This window comes from Mastacembelus armatus, chromosome 16, assembly GCF_900324485.2.
Source record: "Mastacembelus armatus chromosome 16, fMasArm1.2, whole genome shotgun sequence".
NCBI lineage: Eukaryota > Metazoa > Chordata > Actinopteri > Synbranchiformes > Mastacembelidae > Mastacembelus > Mastacembelus armatus.
In genome coordinates, this window is record NC_046648.1 from 24,141,791 (window position 1) to 24,163,687 (window position 21,897).

General features: G+C 45.1%; 1 protein-coding gene across 2 annotated transcripts in view; it reads left to right on the forward strand.

Annotated features, from left to right (window-relative positions):
- Positions 1-21,897, forward strand: part of bbs9 (Bardet-Biedl syndrome 9) — a 123,510-nt gene that overhangs the window by 45,013 nt on the left and 56,600 nt on the right. The window lies entirely within an intron of this gene.

Consider the following 21,897-nt stretch of genomic DNA (forward strand, 5'->3'; position numbering starts at 1 on the left):
GCCTTCTGACTGGGAACTTGGAAATTCTGATATCTCAGTTCAAAAGAAAAAGAAACGCACCATAAGTCTCACTCTCCTGCTGTCTTTCAGCAACACACACACACATGCACACACACACACACACACACACACACACAGCGCTGACGTGTTAGTTCAGATTTACAGTGTGAGAGTTATGTTTTTCTGATTTATGGACTTCCTCTGTTTTAGGTGATTAGCTGTGAGCTCACACCCAGTTGGACACACGTAAATGCACGTGTGGTGTGTGTGTGTGTGTGTGTGTGTGTGTGTGTGTGTGTGTGTGTGTGTGTGTGTGTGTGTGTGTGTGTGGTTGAGGTCAGTACTAAGCTGATTTTAAGACAAAGCAGTCGTCTGGTTTCTCTTACTGCAGTGTCACAGTGGTGATGTGTGTGTGTGCTGTTTTCTCCTCAGGCCGACTGTGCGATCATCAGCTGCACTGTCCATTAGCTTCTCGTTAGCCCGCTGAGGCCGTGTGACATCATCTGTTTGTTAGCTGTGGGAGCTGCTGGGCTTCTCTCTGTCCAGATCTAACTGTGCATTCATGTCTGAGCTTAATGAAAGGAAATACATGAGCTCATTGAAGCTTTAATGCCACTTTAACCCAAATAAACAGTGGGTCGGTTTGGTTGCAGCCTGGCTAAGTTATCAGAGTCCGATCTAAACGCGTCTGTCCTAAATGTTAATAAGCTTTTTCTGGTGAATGCAAAACAGTTTATTAAGCTGCTCTTATTCAGATCATACAGAGACAGATCACACATCAGCACAGGTAGCTGGAATATGTCAGACTAAACTGTTTGTGGCATGATATCGAGAGCCTGCAGTGGGGCCACCATCCTGAGGGGCAGAAAGAACCAGACCCATAAACAAATGATCATTTATTCTTCAATCCGAGCTCACGTATCACCTGTGAGACTACAGTTATGGACATTAAACAATTATTCACCCTGAGCTTGACTGTGATTGTGTGACTGTGATTGTGTAACTGTGATTATGCCTGGATATAGTAATTCTGAAAGCTAAATAATAAATACAACCTGCAGATTTGAGTCCATATCGATCTCCGTCTTCTCTCAGGCTTCATTAGTTCCTTCATAACTTCAGTTCACCTGCTGACTTCGTGCGGAGACACAACAAACCTTCTTTAGGCAAACGCAGATTAAGTGTTTTTTTTAAATATCGACGTCACAGTGTTTTGAAGTTGAACCAAGACATTTCTTCCTTTGGTCTTTTCAGCATTTATAATTTATAATTGCTGATAAATCAGTAACACTCAATACATCTGTGTCCTACAGAAGAACCCGTCACAGTTCCTCACCAGCTGTCTGTCAAAGCTGCAGGTTTAATACAGTGGCACGGTTCTCCTCAGAACATTTGCTCTCTGTGTCATATGGATATTTAAAAGTCATATACAAAATATACAATAAATAGATGTCTCTCTCTGTATTGTCATATTTTCACCTGGTGTATTTATCTGCTCTGTGTAAGCCTGTAAGTCAAAGTGTTGACGTGCACTCTGCAGTCAGTTAGCTGTCAGTTAGCTGTCAGTTAGCTGTCAGTTAGCTGTCAGTTAGCTGTCAGTTAGCAGTCAGTTAGCTGTCAGTTAGCAGTCAGTTAGCAGTCAGTTAGCAGTCAGTCAGCTGTCAGTCAGCTGTCAGTTAGCAGTCAGTTAGCAGTCAGTTAGCAGTCAGTTAGCAGTCAGTTAGCTGTCAGTTAGCTGTCAGCTGTCAGTCAGCTGTCAGTCAGCTGTCAGTTAGCAGTCAGTTAGCAGTCAGTTAGCAGTCAGTTAGCAGTCAGTTAGCAGTCAGTTAGCTGTCAGTTAGCAGTCAGTTAGCTGTCAGTTAGCTGTCAGTTAGCTGTCAGTTAGCAGTCAGCTGTCAGTCAGCTGTCAGTCAGCTGTCAGTTAGCAGTCAGTTAGCAGTCAGTTAGCAGTCAGTTAGCTGTCAGTTAGCAGTCAGTTAGCTGTCAGTTAGCTGTCAGTTAGCTGTCAGTTAGCAGTCAGAATGCCATTAGCTCTGCCTCCTCGTGCTGATGCTTTCTGCTGTCACTCCCGCCCATCAGCCGTCCTTTCTCCCTCTCTCTCCCCGTCTTCCTCTCTTCCCGCCATCCAGCGGCTCGTATGCGGGAAGTTTCTGACACACTATACACTCTGTAATGTATACACACCCACCATAATGGAGGCTATCGACGGCCGGTCGGAAGAGTGATGAATATGTTAAATTAATAATTCATGTCCCTATTAGGAGACATGCTGCTGAGGCCACGGCCAGCTCAGCAGTTCGTCTTCTCGTGATGCATCACACATCCTCATTTCTAATAGGAGCTCAGCAGGGAAGTTGGATGAGCCTAAAATTAAATGCGTTTGCAGTTCGAGCCACTCTGGCCTCCTTTTTAATTTAACACGGTGCTGAGTTCACCCAGACAGACAAATTCATGGGTTTCTGGTCAGAAGCCGTCTGCAGGTGAAATGTTGTGGGACTGTTTAGAAAGTAGAAATTTGTGCATGTTTACCTCATGAAGCTGTGGCTCCGTCATTGTTAGAATGGAAAGGAATGTGTGGCCAATCAGGAATGCCGGTGAACCAGGCACCTCTTTCATTTGGGCCCAGAGGAATGTCTGCTGGGTAAATTTTCTGCATCAATCTTGACTGATGGTGGGGAGGGGGGGGTTCCCCCTTGTTAGTGGTGTGTGTCTCCACATGCAGGCCGGCCATCACCAATGAGCCGACGGAGATAAGAGGAACGAGCTCCCCGTGAGAATACTCTGCGGTCGGCTGTGCGTTTATGCAGTGCAGGATAATATTTCCATTGTTCGCGTTGCCTTTATGCTCCTATATTTTATTCATGAATTCCTGAGAGCTGCCGAGCCACGACCGACTTTATGTATGTGAGCATGTGAGCTCAGGAAAGTTTTTCATCTGCTGACCACAGTGGCTGGATTCCAAAACCCGCCCAGTGTTTGAACCGTGCGACCCTGTGAATGTGATTGATGAGACTGAGACCCATGAATGATTGTTTGTTCCGTGTCAGAGTGGCTGTTAGAGAAGACAGCACAGCTCTGGACAACGCTCACAGGTTACTTTGTTCACTGATGGTAATCCCCCTCTCTGCTCTGTGAGGACATCTGTCTTCTGTCCTGCTCGGAGCTGTGTTTCTCCTCGGCCTTAGAAAGCCATCAGTCATCGTGGCCCCTGTGTTTAACACTCTCCCCTCTAACTGGTATTTGATTCATCTCTGCAGACAGAGGTTAGCCTGGTGCTTGTGCTAAACACTGTCGAATACGAGGGGAAACCCAAAGCTGTCAGTCAAAGAAATAAAAACTAAAAGCTCTAGAAAGAGTTTGTGGAAATGGATGAAGAGAGGCCGAAGGGGGCAGAAAAAAAGGAGTGAGGCTTTTCAGTTTCCATAAATATTTTCCCCAGCACTGTTTCCTCAGGAGGTGAAACGTCCGTCATTTGTTAGTATTAGCATTAGCTCTGGGCTAGCGAGCATTGCCATCTGGGAGGTGGCAGGCGGGGCAGGGGGCTCGGGAGCCGGGCCGGGCCGAGCCAAGCTGAGCCTCTCTGTAATTATGAGTTCAAACGCTGGAAGAGAGTAGCTCGCTGACTGACGGGGTGACTGACAGGCCGTCCAGGGGCCTCGCCGGGCCCCTAATGGAGGCTTCTGGTAGACAGCAGCTTGATTTATCTGGCCCTAAATGGAGCTCTAAACATGGCTAAACACAGATCCCACTGTGGGGCGCAGGACCAGTGCCATTAACAGTCAGACCTCTCACTGTGTGTGTGTGTTACAGTTTCAGTGTGTTTAATTTGGCCATTTGTGTGTTTTCACATTCGTTACTGTATATCCGTGTGTGTGTTCATATTCCAGTAGGTTTAGTGTAACATTTGTGAGGACATACATGTGTTTGCATTGATGTTCACACACAGTGTGTTTATGTACGTGCACTTTAGCGGATTATGTCTGCATCAGATTACTGTTAGTGCTGGGTGTCTTCACAGAACAGACACATGAAAACCTCCTCAGACCTGATCCAGAAGTGAAGAGACCCAAACACAGCAATAGCAGCAGAATGATACTGCACCAGTTAACAAGCAGCTGTGGTCAGAGAGCAAGACCTGCAGCAACACATCATTTTTCCTGCACTTCTCCCTTCGGGCTCTGTTTCACATCAAAACTGATTATGACAGTGATCAGAGAGCTGATAGAGAGTCTGCTTGGATCCGCACTAACACAGACCTATGCCAACACAAGACCAGGCCCGGAGCCAGAATAGACTGAATATTGTTTGGACCTCTCCCAGCTCAGGTCTCTGCTCAGCGCTCAGATACGATAACAAACCAGAGGATCCATGAAAATTCAAGCTTGCTCTCCAAACTCAGAACGTGTCTGTAGCAAAAACTGGAAGGTCAGACTGTTGGTCTCTACTGATCAGCTGTTTAACTGTAGATTAAGATCCTTTGTGCTAAGACAGAACCTAATACACGACTTTGGGAGGTTTTAAAAATAAAGCTTTTGTAAATAAATAAGATCGACCTCAAATGAAGGGAGTGATGTGTGTGTGTGTGTGTGTGCCTGTAAATGTGTGTGTGTGTGTGTGTGTGTGTGTGAGACCATGTGTGCATTAGCAGCCTGCTCGTATAAGTGCATGTACTCTTGACTCTGAGTGTTTGTGTGTTTGCACATTAACGAGTGTGTTCATGAACAGAGAGCGTGTGTGTGTCGGCACGGTGTGAATGGCGGCCTGTGTTTGTGTATCAGATTAAAGGACCGACGGGAGCCGATAAACTTCCTCTCTCACTCTCTCTCAATCATTTTCTGACTTCCCCACAGAGATGTTTCACCGCAGGAACACACACATGTTGACCCGTCAGTGTTTCTCTAACACACACACACACACACTGAGAGCCCTCGCGAGGCTGAATGGAGCACAGAGGGGTGACGGGGGTCTGGTTTGTTTTCCCTCAGACACCGTTTATGTGACTGTCTGTCTTATCAATGAATGGCGGTCTTTCATTAGGCTGACGGACACTCGGTGGTTTTGTCTTTTAGCTCCTGATGAGGAACCAGCTCTAAATTTACAGTGTCTCTTATCACCTGACAAGTTTACTATCGCCCATAGGATGTTACAGATGGATTCACTTGAGTATTCACTGATTTCCACGTTTGTTGTTAAAATTAGCTGACCAGGAGTCCTTGTTTGTAGCTGCTCTCATCAGTATTTTCAAATGAATAATCAATCAGCTCTAGAGTGGGAAAGATGTCATTCCCGTCAGCTCTACTCAGATTTATAGTGTCGGCGTTTTGGTTCTTACAGGCTGTTTTGTTGATTTCAGCTGCAGCTGATTTCAGGCTTTTAAACCAGTCGACATGTTTTCCAGATTAGCTGCATAAAGTGATGAGAATGTATGTCAGGGTTCAGGTGGCAGCCTGTTGTCCACAAGTGGACAAGACATGATGGTTTTAAGATTTGGTTAACGTTAGGCCAATAAAATTGACTCCTGTGTGTCCTGCATGTGGAGTATAGATACGACATGTAGACGTCTTTGTAAAAAAAAAAAACAGAAACCCCAGTGGAACTCCAAGCTGGACACCATAAGGACAAAAACCTTCCTCAATGATCAGCAGCATCTAGAAAAAAGAAAACTTTTAGGTGTCAGAGCAAACGGTTACACTAAAGTTGTCATTTTTCTAGCGAAGTCAGTCTCAAGCAGTGACACTCAGCTTTTTCATGGGTTTTCTTTTTTTAAAACAACCAAAAAATCCCAAATTCAGTTATTTAAAGTCATGTTTTCTTTAGCAGAGAATGCAGGTTGGCTCCACACATCTCATTAAATTTAATAAAACCAGAGTTGCATTAGCAGAACAGTCTGTAAATGTGAGGTTCATGTGTTTGTCTTACACAATTCCCTCTTGTAATTGCTTTTATTTCCGTCTGTGCTTCCCAGTTTTGGTTAGCCGTGAACAAACAAATCGGTGGATCTCATCAGCTTTGGTTCATTATTTTAGATTTAAATCAGATCTTGATTCAGTTCCAGGTAGCATTAGGTCATTACAATGTCTGTTTGTAGTTAAACGTTTCGGATTTAGCTTTGTAAAACCTTGTAATATCAGGAGTAGATGAATGTTGTGTGATAGAGCTTTGGTTCTCAGCCCAAACCGAATCAGCCCCACCCTGGCCAGACCGGTCGGGCCAAGTCTGGCTCTGATTTCTCTTAATTCCCTCAGGCTTGATCAGGTCGAGTTTCATTTTATTTATCTTCTCCAGATTTTAATCAGGTTCAGGCCCATTAAATGCCGCAGCGGTTGCAGGCAGGATAACACACCATCCGCACACCGGTTCCAGTAGGGTCAGGCCAGACGGTTGGACCTGAAATTAGCTGGGAAAAAAGTCCGAGGGTGAAAGGGAAGAGCGAGGATGAAGCACATGCACTGTTCTTTATCAGACAGACACAGATGACCTGCCAGAAGATTTCCTCATAGATGTGGTGCAGCTTTATTATTAACATATGGATGTGGTCACGGGAGGATCAGAGGGTGAAAATGGAGAGAGGATGAAAAGTGCAACAAAGACACAGAAATACAAAGAATAGGACCTTTGCATGTGCTGAACCGAATGTAAAGACATGAAAATGCAGAAATACGAGGAGATGGAAAGTGGGAGATGAAAAGGAGAGAGGGTGAAATATGGAAATGTAAAGACCTTAGAATCAGAAAATATGGAAACAAGGCATTTCTGTGTTTTATGGTAGTTAGAAGATGGAGAAGAGAAAAGATTCCCAGATGAAAGAGAGATAGATCCAGATAGACAAGAAAAGCACACAGAGATAGAAGTAATATCAAAAGAAAGATCAGAATCGGGCAGATGGGAGGAGAGATGGTGTCGTAAACAATCTTCTGCTCCTTCCTGTCCTCTGGTCCCACAGCTGACAGACAGAATCAGAAGAGCTAGAGAAGAAGAGCTAATCTGACTTTTATTGTCTGTTTTATTTCCTGTTTTATTGATCTGCTTTCATCTGTCTGCTGTCAGGATGGACGAGAGAGGACTGCCAGGGAGAGCAAAGAAGATCAGACGCAGAAATAAACCTGAAAAAAGAAAGAGGGAATAGAAGAGATGACCTTTCATTAGAAACAGGGATCTCAGTGATAAATCAGATAAAGGTAAAAACTGAAGTCTGACTGAAGCTGGAACGGCTCAATATATTAATCACAGAGTTTCCCACCATGCTTAGCACATCATTTCTCACTGTGTCCTGTTGCTGGGCGCCCAGCAGAGATTTAATAAGTCGTCCATGTTGGAAAGCTGTCACGCTGGGAGGAGATTAGAGAGCAGAGATTATAGACTCCAGGCTTTTCTTCCTGCAGCTTTAATTAAACTGTCTGGTGGTTCAGTGCCAACAGTCTGGAGCTGCTAGTAGACACTGACCTGTGAAACCACCCAGGTAACGGCCATCGCCGAGGCCCGGGTCCGGCCTGGTGTCAAAGGTCAGTTTTGCCCATTTCACCAGCTTTATTTTCTGGCACGGACGTTTCGACTGTAACGTACAAAACCACAGCAGGGTGCTGTTTACATTCTGCTCTGGTCATTGGCGGCTTGTGTTTGGCCTGAGAGTAAATGAAATCACAGGACAATGTGTAGAGTTTGATGCCGCCGACCACAGACTGTAAACTTGTAGAGTCTGTGACGCTGTGAGGCAGAAGACCACAGTGGAGTGGTGAGTGAAAATGTCCATTTGTGTTCTCCGCTGTGTACTGGAGGCATCGAGTGGAGGTAAATACAAGGAAGTCAGCTCTTCTGGGTTTTTGGTAAAAACTAACGTAACTAACGTAAAATAACATAGGAAAAAAGAAAATACAGCTAATCACTGTTTCACTGTTTCACTGTTTCACTGTTTCACTGTTTCACTGTTTCACTGTTTCACTGTTTCACTGTTTCACTGTTTCACTGTTTCACTGTTTCACCGTTCTGCCTGTAATAGAGGCACAAGTCGGCTGAACGACTAAAGGTAAAAAAGACGAAGGAGAAGTGGAGCAGTGCAACGTGCAGCAGTAAATTGTCTTAATGTTAAACCGATTGTGTTTAATATCTGATCCCAGTTCAAACCAGCAGGACTCTGCAGAGGACACACCACAAATCACACACACACACACACACACACACACTGTGCTCACAGGACATGCATCTGCTTTTTGATTCCTGTTATCTAAGGAAATGCCTTTTCATCAGTAATTCCTGTGTGTGTTTATTGAGCTATAATACACTGGAACAATACACACAGATCTGTGTTCAGAGCTGTAGCTAATGGATTCTGGGGACAGGCGGAGAACCTGCAGCAGAGTGAACACTGTCCAGATCTGATGCAGCAATAATTGAATCATTCCACATGAGACGGCACTGTTTTGCTCCGAAGCATGTTTGTGGCTTCTCTGACTTCCATAATTATTTCAGATTTTAGAAAATACTCAATGAGACCATGCAGAGCAGACTTTCTAACATGTCAGCTGACAGTTCCACGCAGTCAGGAAAGGAAAACGTGTGTGTCCTTCTCATTCAGATCATTTTCTCCTGCTCTGATGTGTCTAATGTTCTCCAAAGCTGCTCCACGCTCGGCCGTAAGCGAAGGTGACACCACGGTTCTGATGTGCCTCATAAATAAACACTGGGCAGAGCAGTCAGACTGTAAACAGTGTATGAGACGCCATTTACAGTTTGCACTTTGTTGACAGCTTTATTTCCAAGCTGTGCATGACCTTCATGCCTTTATCTGTCGCTGTGAGCATCCAGTTTCACTTTTTCAGGACGGTTTGAGCCTGTCAGTCTCTCTCTGGTGTCCAAACACAGAGATGTGATGTAGAAACAGCTTCTCCTCCCTCACGTGTTTTCTAACCGACCACATCTCAGATGAAGAACAGCTGCCACGCTGACAGAGAGCCGCACGTTTTAAACCTGACGGTGAATCTCAGCTGCAGCGCTGTCCAGTCAGCTGCTGAGGGGAGATTAACAGTCCTACTCAGGAACACCTTAAAGTACATAGTACTGCCAGCAGTGTGAACCCTCACTGTGACTCCTTAGTAAATAAAAACAAAGACAAAAAAAGCCAGAAACATGAGGAAATATCCTTCATAGTGTGTTAAACTTCATTTCCCAAACTTTTTCTGTGTAGATCGATGCAGCGATGAAACTTCAGATGTTTCGTCTGAGTGAGATTCAGATCAGCAGCTTCTCCACTGAAGAGCTGCAGCTTTGATGTTTGGGGATCAGATGTATTGATGAATAGAAGAAATCTATGTAAAGTTCTGTGTGCGTGTGTGTGTGTGTGTGTGTGTGTGTGTGTGTGTGTGGCCTGCCATGACTGATCACCTTCACCACTTCACTTTCCCTAAAGTCAACACATCTGTGTGTGTGTGTGTGTGTGTGTGTGTTGCAAACAATGGCTGATTTATAAGATTACACAAATTTACTCTGTAATCAGGGAGCGTGTTTGTTTGTGTGTGTGTGTGTGTGTGTGTGTGTGTGTGTGTGTGTGTGTGTGTGTGTGTGTGTGTGTGTGTGTGTGTGTGTGTGTGTGTGTGTGTGTGTGTGTGGCAGCCGTGCGACGCCAAGCCGAGGATATTTATCTTTTTGTGCTGAATTCCCAGAGTTCTCCTCATTTTTTTTTCCCTCTCACTCTTCCTCTCTTGTCTCGTTCTAAGGAGTCCATTGAGAGAAAAGCAAACAGGCACGGCAGGGCAGCACACACACACACACACACCCTCACACACACACACACACACACACACACACACACACACACACACAGGTACACACCCACAACAGCCAAGAGTGTGTTAGCACGTACAGTTTGTAGTTTGTGTGTGTCAGAGTGTGTAATGGGATTTAGTAGCAGACCAAGCGAAGGTGTTGTCACTGTGTTAGCACCAGCATGTTGTTAGCACTGACTAATGTAATTTACTTTGGGCTGCCACTGTTTGATTGGCTCTGGGTCTCTGCAGTCCTAGTTTATGGACATCTGACTCACCAAGGCTCCTTAATGTTGATTTCACTGGGATCCCAACCAAACCATCACCTCAGACTGGCTGCGTGTGTGCGTGTGTGTGTGTGTGTGCGCGTGTGTGTGTGTGTGTGTTGGCTTCTCAGGTCTCTCTGGTGTGGAGTGTGTAGAGTGTGTGGTTCAGTGTGATGCCATGTGTGTATCATTAGTGTTTTAATGTGTGTAAGTGGATCAGTCCGTTGTCTTTATTTAAGGTGGTACTTCGCTGCAGGGACTAGTCGAACACAGGTTTAACTCAAAATGAGAAAATGTTTTGCCACACACCAAAACTCAATTCAGTTTTTGTTTCTTCTGTTTCAGTTTATTTCTAGTATTGGAACAATTCTACTTGTCCAGAAACCCCCGAACAAACGAGCAAGATGGGACCAAACTAAGAAGCAAAGATTTAAAGGCGAGAAAGTGAGAAACAGGTGGAGAAGGTGGGGAGAGTTTTTCCAGCTGCAGAAGTGTGTGTGTGTGTGTGTGTGTGTGTGTGTGTGTGTGTGTGTGTGTGTGTGTGTGTGTGTGTGTGCACGTCTGTGGGTTTCTATGTGTGTGGTGCTAATTTGTAGTCGCGATCTCTGCGTTTTGTCTGCCAAGATTAGACTGCCTTGTTTTGGTCTCTGACCACATATACAGACAATGCACGATTCCCCCCCCCCCCCCCCCCCCACAGACACACACACACACACACACACACACACACACACACACAAACGGGGCAACCACATGCAGCATCAGACAACAGCCTGACTTTCCCGCTGTGCCGTCCCCTCATATTTAGTCAGTGACAGTGAGGAAACAAAGCAGCTCTGTGTTTAGACAGAGATTTCTGCTGTGGTATTCTTACATTAACTCTTAGTCCTGTAACTGACACGTTTTCCAAAGACGTCTCTGTGAGTCTCAGGTCGTGTCATAATGAGAAACCAAAACACCCCAGCTGGAGGCAGAGGTCTGGCCAACGTTACCCAGTTTTGTTTGAACAGCAGTTTTTCTCAGGATTTTATGTTTTAGCAAAAGTTGCTGAACGACGTCCCTATGAACAGAGTTTTGTATAAAGAATTATTATTTCTCATGTTCTCGATGTGAAATGTCAGCAGCAGTTTTGTTGCTATTAGGACAGACATGTTCTAATTCATTGTTTAATGTTCTACTATTCCAACACTACTGTTAAGGAACAATGCAGCTTAATAGATAAAGAGATATGTTCATTATTAATGTTTCCTCCTTTATTTCTCCCACAATGGGAAATGTCTCTATGTTACAGCAGCAAAGGGTCGACAGAAACGATAAAAAAATGATATTTAAAATAAAAATAATATTAAAGAATAGAAAGAAACAACAACAGGCAGGAGCAGGTTCATTTGTGTCGACGTGGATTTCTTAATGTGTAACATTTTGGAGAAACAGCTCGAGTGACTCTGAGTGTTGGGATGAACCCGTCACTTCACTTTCACTCCTGATCTGGGAAACATCCCCGAGACGTTTGTTGTCACACTGAAATTCAAATAAAAACTGAAGTAATCTCAGACGGAGGAGTCACTGTAAATCCGTGTCGTGCTGGACACACAGCTGGACTCACATCTGGCTCTGCGTGAGTGTGTGTGTGCATGATTACGTGCATGTGTTTACGTTGACGTGTGCACATGCATCAAAATGTGTGAAGAATGTGTGTCGTCCTGTAAGCAACCTCCCCCGTGTGCACGTGTGCAGCCTGGGAGGTTGGTGTGAACTGTTAATGACAGGCCGCTTGTGTGTGTGTGTGTGTGTGTGTGTGTGTGTGTGTGTGTGTAATGAGTAGAGAGAAAGGTTCTGTGTGATTATAGGCCTCCTCTTAGGACCAGAGAGACTAAATATGGCTTCAGACTAAACACTGTCCCTGCACACACACACACACACACACACTCGCTCACACACACACACACACGCACGCTCGCTCGCTCACACACCACATCACACCACAGCCCACATACACACTGGCAACATACAGCACATATTGAAGAGAGAAATCTGAAAATAACCAGAGGATATTTTTGTGATCAGACAGGACAGGGCTTATCTTCACTCTGAGTGTTTTTCTGCTTTGTTGTTGTGTGTGGAAACAGTCAGGGCCATAAGTATTTGGACAGTGACATGGTTTTTGTAATTTAGAGTCCGTACACCGCCCCGACGGATCAGAAACAAAGCCGTGAAGATGTTGTTGTAGTGGAGACTTTCAGCTTTAATTCAGTGGGTTTTCCAAAAAGTATCACATTAACCATTTATATCCATTTTTATATAACGTTGCCCATTTCAAAACATATATATCTACTATTTTTAATGCAGAACCCAAGGACATAAAAAATCTGAATTTCCACCTTTAAGATGCTGGACTGTGCTGCAGCTGCATGTTGTTTGTAGGTCAGTGTGTAATAATTAAATATATTTTAATGTTAGTTTGTCCAGTTGCTTTTGAAAATGAGCGTCTGGGTATAAAAATGGCTGTAGACACTTAATGATGTCTATTTGTTAAACTTCTTGGATTAAAGCTAAAAGTTTGTAAGTCAACCACATCTTAGCTGTGTTATTTTCAATCCACTGTAGTTGACGCAAAATTCAAAAATATGCATCACTGTCCAAACACTCACGGCCTGGACTGTAGAGGTCCTGAAGTCCAGTACTGAGCTGTGTCACTTGGTTTCTTCCTGTTGCTTTGTAATTCCAGCACAAACACCGACTCCACGCTGCTTCACCCAGTTCCTGCTTGAACCTGTTTGCCTAGTGCTTTAAAATCACAGATGATTCCCATGTTTCTCATTCCCACAATACACTTCTGCTTCGCTGTCGGAGGAGAAGGTGCCAGGAATCATGCGATCTGCCACTTCCACTAGTCAGAAACACTAGAAACACCTGGGGACTTACAGTCATCATGGTCCTCAGGATGTAAACCTGGATTATGTCCTCAGTTACTATAAATCAGGTGAGGACAACAAGAGTCTCTGGTCACAGGAAGGACGTCGTGTCACGTTCATCTGTGCTCAGACACCTGAAAGACTTTGATGGGTTTGGATGTTTGATCCTGGGGCAAAGCTCCGCAGCCTTTCATTCATTCATCCTTTCATTTATTCATTTATTCACTAATAGTTAGAGAATAGTTTATTACTGTAGTGTTGAGTTTTCATTCGAGCTGTTGAGGGTGAACATGTGAGAAAACGTCTGTGTTTCAGGAGTGTCAGTGTGTTTTCTTGCACCACTCAACCCTTCGACAGCACAGTTCATATATAATGGAACACACACACACACACACACACACACACACAGTTCTCCACACTTGCAGCTGTTCTGCTGAAATGGACCCTTGGGTTAAGTCACATCACATGCTATTAATACACACTCACTGTGTGTGTTTGTGTGTGTGTGTGTGTGTGTGTGTGCTTAAGTCTGAATTGATTTAAGTTCTTTCAGGGCGTGAGCGTGTGTCACTGTATCTGTTTGAACTTTGACCCCAGACCACACTTCCTAACAGCTGGATCGGTGCTCTTTATGAGGTGTGTGTGTGTGTGTGTGTGTGTGTGTGTGTGTGTGTGCGTGTGTGTGTGTGTGTGAGAAATGCAGACCTACATCCTTCTCCACCACCTTTCACCTAGGCAGACCTCCTCATGCAGACTGTGTGAACTTATATCCAGATGTTTGCAGCTGTTCCAGTGTGGGTCCACAGACGATGTCTATCGATCCGACTGAAATCGTTCTGATCAGATTGCAGCTGAACTGTTTGACACTGACCTGTGTCACTAAACGTGCAGTTCCAGGTGTTTGATGAACCAAAGAGTTTGTGGCTCGGTTCTTATAAAACTGAGGGACCGAGGCTGGAATTTGTTATTTAGGACGTGTGAAGCCATTTAGCTGCTTGGAAAGACGACTCCAAAATTTGACCCATCATCTTTGAACATACACAGATTTGATGGTGCTGTTTAGATTTAGGTTCTGCAGACTGGCAGCTGAACCCAGCAGTGCTTCAGTACAACGTTACACTCTTAAGGAAATCATTGTTGTTTTTTACTTACAAAGGAAAATGAGGACTCTGATGTGTATTTTTTAAAGACCTCTCTTACGGCTGATGGGCTTTACTGGCTGTTTTGTATGAAAATCTGACAACTCATCACCTGACAAGCTTTGCTGAAGCCCTTGTATGCAACAGTCACAAAAAACAAACACATACTTTAATTAATTTACAAAAGCCGCAAAACAGAACAGGACCAGTTTTAACATCCATCCATCATCTGTACCCCCTTAGTCCTAACCAGGGTCCCAGGGACCTGCTGGAGCCTATCCCAGCTCTCTTTGGGTGGAAGGCAGGGGTCCACCCTGGACAGGTCACCAGTCCATCACAGGGCTGGTTCATTTTGTTATTTTATCAAATAATCAGTGTTTCATTTAAGATGTAAAATAACTAAAGCTTTGTTTTTATGTGTGTTTGAGCTCAGATCAGTTGGACTAATTCATTCAGCCTGTTTATACTCACTAATATTCTGATATTCAGCTGGAATCTGAAATGTAACCATGAGCCTCTTCTGCAGCAGTAAAACGTGTATGAACTGTGATCTGTGTGTGATATTTGTGGACACTCTGTGTACTTAGTCAAATTCCCCGATCCAGCCTCCACCTAGAGCCCCCTGCCTCCTCCATCCAGCTGGACTGACCAAACCCCCTCATTAATCCAGCCCTGGGTGGGCCTGGGCTCAGCCACAGTATATGTGTGTGTGTGTGTCTGAGGTCACCCCTGAACCTGTCCAGGTCACCCGCCACAGCCCAGAGCTACCGGCAGCACTGGACTCAGCCAGGGTGTTAATCCCAGGTTGGGTGTCACTGCGGTGGGTCTCACTCTGTAATTTAGCTCCCTGCCCTGTCTGGGGCCTCCAGGCCCTCCAGACCACCCAGCACACTGTAGCAACTTCTGACCTCAGCATCTGTGTGTGTGTGTGTGTGTGTGTGTATGTGTGATTGCATATATGCAGCTGGACATTATGTGTTTTGAGGATTTATTTTTAATATTGCTCAGGAGCAGTGTGTCTGTGTAGAACAAGCAGCCAAATAGCCTGAAGGTATTTAATAGAAACTCCCTGATTAGAAAGTGTTTTATTCACAGCCTGACAGTGTGTGTGTGTGTGTGTGTGTGTGTGTGTGTGTGTGTGTTAATTAGCAGCTTGTTGGACTTACTGATTGAAGTATATGGTGTTTACAGTGAAATTTCAAGCACAACCCTAAGAGTAAATGGAAATGTTCATGCATCATCCTGTGTCTATTGACATATTCAGTGTTTGCTAAACTGAGTCCACGTGTTTTATTTGATGACTGACCGAACAAAACGGTCCTAACTTAACAAAACAACTTAACTGCAGTTTGGTTCTTGTTGGTACTAGTTTGTTGGAGATTGGACACTGGACTTATCTTGGCCTGTGTGTGTGCAGATGTTTTATCCAGTGACGTGTTTGTGTTTTCGTCTGCCCGTGTACTTAATGTTCATGTCGTATTTTATTTTGAAGAGACATATTCATCGTGAAGCGAGGGTGTTTCTCACACTCAGCCTATCAGCACAGAATAAAGCTCTTTGTTCGTGACCGTGTGAATGCGCGTGTCAAAGAAAAGCAGGAGGCTTCCCCTCTCACCCTTGGCATCCCAGAGAAAACACGCAAGTTCAGCCGGTGCTTTGACGCAGCAGGGCAGCCTCATAAATCACGCCGCCATGTTTCAGCAGCAGCCGTATGACTGAACGGCGGCCTGTTGACGCCTCTCTGACAGCCTTGATTGGGGACGTGGTTTCAGAAAGTATACTTTGACTTTATTTTTCTTCCCAAAGAAACCCCACACACACACACACACACACACACTGCTTCTATTTTTACATGAAGCCATTTATCTCCCGCTGATCTGGTCACCTTGAAGTCAGTGAAACAGCAGAACAAGCATTAACTTCTGGATCAGCACCATCCATCATTCCTGATCAAAAAATCTCTGGAGCATCATGGAATCTTAACAGCTATTCCGGGCAGGGATTTTCAGTGAATTTTGATGAGGTGTTGTTCATGTGTATCTCTCAACGTGCCTCATTCCTCTACAGGCAGTGATTTCCTACATCTCCCAGAGAGCCCTGCAAGAACCTGTTACAGGGTTACACGTTTCCTGTGTTGAATTGATTTAGTCAGGAATTAGTGTTAACTCTTCGTTCCCAAACACTGAAGTTCAACTTAGAGTCTGAACTTTGCAGTAAACTATTTGTTTTTAGTTTTCACAGGATGCAGTTTGCCCAGTTTGCCCATTTTGCCCAGTTATGGCTCTAAGATGACTGGTTTCAGTAAAAACGTGTTAGTGAGACATTTAGATGACACACATGTGAGCTCATTATTAACGTTTTCCCAGCCTGCAGCAGAACTAAGGGCAGATATGAAGAGGAGGGAAACAGAGGATGGCAGAGTGAGAGGAGTTGGGGGAGGTTGTGTTTATCAGGTCGGTACGTTCCAGAGCGAATGATAAACGATCAGAGGTTGGATCAGGTTGGGTTGCCAGATCCTATCGCTTAATCCCCCACTTGTCCTCTCCTTCAACACTCAGTGAGACTTGAGTAAACAGCAGCCTCCTTTTTCTACTTTTCCTGTCTCCATGGTATTCTCCGTCTCTCTCAGCCACCTTTTGTCTTCTTCAGCCTCTCTTGCTCTCCTCTGTCTGCTCTGTGCTCGGCCCCCCTCCCGTCCTATCAGCTGAAGTGTAGACAGATAGTGTTATCAGCATTGTGTGTGGGTGCGCTTGTTTTGACCACAGACAATAGTGGTTACTGTCTGTCTGTCTGCCTATCTGTGTATCAGACAGTGGGAGAAGAGATGCTGATCACTGTCACTTGTCCTCCCCATCGCTCTGTCTCCTCCGTCTGCACTTGTTTACGTCCCAAATCCCCATTTCCTGAACCTCTGGCCCGTCCTCTTCAGTTCGCTCCCCGCCGACATGAAATCAATCACGTTGCATTCACTGCTGCCACGGCGGCTTCTGCTGCCGCAGTACTTTTATTGCTGCTGTTAAAGGGCTGACAGCACAGGCACCATCAGACATGTCCTGGATCAGGAGCATCTATAAACCACTTTGGTTACACTTTGTATATCTGCAGTATACGTCTTCCTCTTGCCCTTTTTGAGTGACCAATACAGACTAATGACCAATGTTTCCTGATACGCAGGTGGAGAAGAAGCACGTCCTGGACTCTGTAGTTAACAGCAGTAGTCACTGTATAAAATGCTTTTTACGTCCTTGGTACAAACTTTAAACCTGCTCTAAAGATAAAAATGACTTCCTGTCCAGTTATTCTTAGTCTTTGTCTTTAAGCTAAATTGTGCTCTAAGTTTTGGGACTACAGTTCCCATAATGCTTTAGAGAATGCAACTTCAGTTTTTTGTTTATATTTTGGCACCATTTAAAGTATGCAGAGTCAGCTAGTAGTACTTTGCAGTGTACCCATGAGTAAACAAACACAGTGAATTACTGTGATACTGAAGAAACTGTTTGTTTTTGATGGACGTTAACATGATACACATGAAAAGTGGGAATCAAACTGAATCTCAAGGAATTTTTTACTGTCTGTGAAGGCAGAGATGAACTGAGCATGTGCAGTGTTTGGTTTCTCTGTGTGTGTGTGTGTGTGTGTGTGTGTGTGTGTGTGTGTGTGTGTGTGTGTGTGTGTGTGTGTGTGGAGGGCATGTTAATGTGATTCCTGTCGTCGTAAAACGGAGCCTCTAACTGCCTCTTTAATTAAGACACAGAAACACTGAGGCTGAACACACACACACACACACACACACACACAGCCACACATGTGACCCCAACATGAACTTTTCTATGTTTTCTTCTCTTCTTTCATTCCTCTTATTCCTCCTCCCTCAGACCTCTCAGGTCCTCAATCATTGTTTTTCTGTCTTTTAAACACTTTTCCTTTTTCTTCTCTTGTTCTTTTCTCTCAGTTCATCACTCACTCATAGTGTGTGTGTGTGTGTGTGTGTGTGTGTGTTGTGTTAAGGAGAACTGGGTACTGGATCACACGATGACAGTGGATTCGTAGCTGTAAAAGTTTGGAAAAATGTTCATACTTATAAAAGTTGCTCCACAGATGTTCCTTGTTTCTGGGGCCTGTGGGTCGTGTGCACTTGTTTCGAGCTTGGTGTTGGCCCCTCCCCCACACCCGAATGGGATCAAATAAAAATATCAAATAAAAATATCCTACAGCTCAACCAGACTTTCCACATGATACTGTGATAATAAAGAGGCATTTCACCAGGTTTGTGACCAAATGAGTTTCTCGCACTTGGAAAAATATTTTACAGCTGCTCCTTTTCCAGTGATTCTCTATGGGAAAATGTGCATCACATGATGAGTGTGGAAGCTGCAGTGACACAGCTTGGCCACTAGGCTTCACCCCCCCAGTGCTGTTCTTGGGGGCGCTCACCCTCTTTCTGTCGCTGGTCCCATCAGCCTCCAGGGAACAAGCGACGTCTCCTGCCACGTCGCTTTCTGCCAAACACACAGCGTTTTCTACTGACACAGCATCTGTTTATCTGTATGTTCAGTGTGTGTGTGTGTGTGTGTGTGTGTGTGTGTGTGTGTGCGCACAGTGTTTTCATATGACTGTGTGTGTGTGTGTGGCTTGGAGTCCATCCATGCTGCTTGCTGTGGCTGCACTGAGCAGGAAACATCTAATCTGTCGGCTCGGTGCAGCATCCACACACACTCTCTGAGGTTTGCTTCCCATCTGTGTCGTTTTATTCCAGGATCAAACTGTGACAGCAAATCATTTTGTGTCATTCTCCCACTTGCAGCCATGTTGACTTTTATACTAATGTGCACTCATGTCTGACACGAACTCATTTATGTTTTTGGCTCCGTATTTGCTGCCGTTCACCAACTTCTGCTGCTGCTGCTTCCATGAGGAACATGAAGACACACAAGGGCTTTTTAGTTTTTCATGTGCCATAGATGCTTCAGGTGACTAATTGTAGGAGAACCATGAAAACAGCTACGTCTGTTTCTTCATGTCGACAGCTAAACTTAATCCAGGTGTGACTCAGGTGTGACTCATTTTGTTAAATACACTCAATGTCTTATTCTGTTATCTCTTCAAGACGCTTCATAGAGAAACTGGAGATTTTCTTTTATTTTGTTAAAATTAATAAAGTTTCAGTCAGAATCAGGATGATCTGATTGGCTGTCGTTGCACTGCATCAGTGGAGATTGGCATGAAGTTGAGCTTTCCTCAGCTTTTCCCTGCAGTCTGACTGGGAGCCCTTTGAACCTGTCCAGGCTCTTGAATGTGTAGGTGTGGGTGCAGTGTGAACAGGAGGCACCACCAGGCAAAGGTCCTACGATCAGAGCCGAGATCAAATTCTCTGCTCCCCGACTCCTCCTGGGGAGCCTTTGTGCTGTGACCACGTTCTTTTCATTAACGGTGCTGTTTGTTTGTGAAACCGAGTCGTCTCAGAGACAAATGTGAACGTTCAACAACAAACTCTCCTTGAAAACCACATTGTTTATGTTCACTAATTTGGTGGCGTTCTGCTTCCAGGTCTTCAGCCTGTTCTGATTGGCTCGTCCACATGTTGCTTGTTGCAGCTGCCAAACTTTGTTCAGCCCTTTAACTAAAACTTAAACTGCTTCACTAAACTGCAGCTTGTTCTGTGCCTTCATGCTGGCTGCAAATGGCTTTTGTGTTGTGGTGGCGTTCCTGCATATGCTAGTGTATGTGGATATCCAAACATGACTCTGTGTGTGTGTGTGTGTGTGTGTGTGTGTTTGGGATAGATTCTGAACTGATGCTTTTTTGGGACAGCCTGAAACAACAGTGTCACATTTTGTTGCTGAGATATGAACCATGTGTCAGAGTGTAAGACACTGAAGAATGTCCCTTTATGTGTTGAATAAAGTCCAGACTCTGTTGCAGACACGTCAGGAGGTCGTGACCCCGTCAGCTGCTGTTGCAGGTTGTTTAAGGTCAGCGGCAGTTCAGCTGCCAACACCCAGCTAACGGCTACTGTGTGTGTGTGTGTGTGTGTGTGTGTGTGTGTGTGTTTGTACATACATGTCCAGGTTTATCTTGTGTTCAAGGCATCATGTGTGTTAATGCCTTTTTTCTTTTTGTTCTTCTTCCTCTGTGTGTTTTCATGTCGATATTGCGTCTGTGGGTGTGTGTGCAAACCTGGGTTCACATGCAGAATGTGAATGTTCTTTTATCACTGGTCTGTGTGTGTGTGTGTGTGTGTGTGTGTGTGTGTGTGTGTGTGTGTGTGTGTGTGTGTGTGTCCAACCTAAATGTGTCTTTGTGTTCTCTCAGCTGGCTTCAATCAGAGTGTGTTTGGAGCTGAGCTGCTGCCAACAATGGAGCCCTTCACTGGACCTGGATCCTTTTATCAACACACACACACACACACACACACACACATATATGGCTCTTCACAGACCCTGAAAGGAGGGTGGTTGGGATTGTGTGTGCTGTCTCCTCCCAGCAGCAGGTTGTGGGTCTGAACCCAGGTGGACCAGGGGCCTTTCTGTGTGGAGTCTGCATGTTGTCCCTGTGTCTGTGTGGGTTTTCTCCTCCCACAGTCCAAACACATGCAGGTCAGGATTAGGGTCTGAACCCAGGTGGACCCGGGGCCTTTCTGTGTGGAGTCTGCATGTTGTCCCTGTGTCTGTGTGGGTTTTCTCCTCCCACAGTCCAAACACATGCAGGTCAGGATTAGGGTCTGAACCCAGGTGGACCAGGGGCCTTTCTGTGTGGAGTCTGCATGTTGTCCCTGTGTCTGTGTGGGTTTTCTCCTCCCACAGTCCAAACACATGCAGGTCAGGATTAGGGTCTGAACCCAGGTGGACCCGGGGCCTTTCTGTGTGGAGTCTGCATGTTGTCCCTGTGTCTGTGTGGGTTTTCTCCTCCCACAGTCCAAACACATGCAGGTCAGGATTAGGGTCTGAACCCAGGTGGACCCGGGGCCTTTCTGTGTGGAGTCTGCATGTTGTCCCTGTGTCTGTGTGGGTTTTCTCCTCCCACAGTCCAAACACATGCAGGTCAGGATTAGGGTCTGAACCCAGGTGGACCCGGGGCCTTTCTGTGTGGAGTCTGCATGTTGTCCCTGTGTCTGTGTGGGTTTTCTCCTCCCACAGTCCAAACACATGCAGGTCAGGATTAGGGTCTGAACCCAGGTGGACCAGGGGCCTTTCTGTGTGGAGTCTGCATGTTGTCCCTGTGTCTGTGTGGGTTTTCTCCTCCCACAGTCCAGACACATGCAGGTTCAGTTAGTTGGTGACTCTAAATTGTGAGTGTGTGTCTGTGTGTCAGCCCTGTGATAGACAGCTGATCCGTCCAGGGTGGACCCACCTCTCACCCAGTAGGTGCAGTGACCTCCGTACCTTCAGCTTGTTTTCTCTGTGTTCGTACGCTGACGGTTGTTATTGGCTCAGTAAAGTTATTCATTCATATATTATTGACATCCTGATCTGATTTATCACATCCATATTAAATCAGCTGAGCAGAAAAAAGACTTTCCTGATTTTTATCAAGAAGCTTTTGATGATAATTAAGGAACATGACTAAGCTGATTCTCAGCCTGAGTTGGGCCTCACGTCTTTAAAAGGCGTTTTGTTGTTTTTTAGACTAATGAAACATTCACATGAAGGTTTTGGTTGAGGTTTGACTTTCATGGTTAAAGACTTAGAGGGAGCCCAGTCAGGAATGCATGGAGGGATTATGTGTTTATTGGTTAGTAAGTATGTGAGTGTGTGTGACGCAGCACCCATAGGTGACCTGAGCCAAGACATTTGGGGGTTACCAAGGAAACGACAGGAAG